We start from the raw sequence: 1,518 nt of genomic DNA, 5'->3' as shown, positions 1-1,518 counted from the left end.
AATATAAATTTATAATAATAAATCGATTTTAACTTTGATTAAAATTGGTTCTGATTTGAATTAAAATTAACTTAAACTTTTTTGAAATTGATTTTGATTTTTTAAATTGACTTTAATCTAAATGATTTTATTGAAATAAATTTTAAATTTGAATTATTTAATTAAAATTAACTTTTATTTAGATATTAAAGTAAAATTAGTTTTGTTTAGATTGTTATTAGATTAAAATTGATTTTAATTTTAATTATTGAATTTAATTTAACTTTAATTTTGACTTGGATTGAAGCTAATCTTAACCTGAATTGAAATCGGCTTTGACGTGAATTATTCTGTTTAATTTGAATTAAAATTAACTTTTAACTTGGGTAGAAGTTAATTTTCATTAAGATTATTGGATGAAAATTTAATTTGACTTGGATTAATTAATTTAATTAAAAGTGGCAATAATTTGAATTATTAAATTAAAATTAATTTTAATTTAGATTGTTTATAGCTCAATGTTAGAGCTTTGACTTAGATTATTAATTATTGTATTAAAATTTTTAACTTGGATTAATTTAATTGACATTAACTTTGACTCAAATTATTAGATTGAAATTGATTTTAATTTAATTGATATTGACTTTAATTTAAATTACTATATTGAAATTAGTTTTAATTTAAATTATTGAAGTAAAAATAATCTTGATTTGATAGAAATTGATTTTGTCTTAGATTATTAAATTAAAATTAGTTTTGAACTTGAATTATTGGAACTTTTGTTCAAATTATTAAATTGAATTTAACTTTAACTTACTTAGATTATTAGATTAAAATCATCTTTGAGTTATATTTTTTTACGTTAAAATTTGCTTTAATTTGAATTATTAAATAAAAATTAATTATTTAAATTATTAGACTGATCAGTGGACACGCATAGATTTTCACAGGAGTGTCAATACCCTTCTAATAAGGATAGTGATCTGCAATATATATTGACTGCAGGGAAGATTAATCCGCATAATTCTTAAACCTACGGACCCAAGTTCACTATTGCGGACACACACACAATGACATATTACACACATACAATACATAAATACACAATTGGGGATTGGGGATTGAGGATTGGGGATTGAGGATTGGGGATTGAGAATTGGGGATTGGGAAAGAGTATTGTTTTAAACATCTCTTTTTCTTTGATTACATCTTTGTAATCAAAAATTTTCATAACATCCGTTATGAAAATGTCGGTATGTCTTGGTGTTTGGAAATGATAAACAGCAAATCTACAGAAAGAATCAACGCGTCTCACTATTGTGTACAGGTAAATATTATATTGTGTGAAATACATGTAGTGAAATACGTTATCATAATTGTATTTCAGTAATTATGAATTTATTTTACATTTCGGTTTCAGAATATATTGTACACTTACAGAGATAAGAATAATAAGTCTGACACAAAACTGAATAAGACTTTATGCGAGGCGCATAAGAAAGAATTAATTGATACGATTCTGTCATATTTGTTAAATTG

At 22.9% G+C, this 1,518-nt stretch overlaps 1 pseudogene; it reads left to right on the top strand.

Moving 5' to 3' along the window:
- The first annotated feature begins 1,191 nt into the window (after positions 1-1,191).
- LOC112454610 overlaps positions 1,192-1,518 on the top strand; it is a 5,631-nt pseudogene continuing 5,304 nt past the window's right edge.

Source organism: Temnothorax curvispinosus, unplaced genomic scaffold (assembly GCF_003070985.1).
Source record: "Temnothorax curvispinosus isolate PA1 unplaced genomic scaffold, ASM307098v1 QBEX01005169.1, whole genome shotgun sequence".
Taxonomy (NCBI): domain Eukaryota; kingdom Metazoa; phylum Arthropoda; class Insecta; order Hymenoptera; family Formicidae; genus Temnothorax; species Temnothorax curvispinosus.
This window is presented reverse-complemented; position numbering and strand designations above follow the sequence as displayed.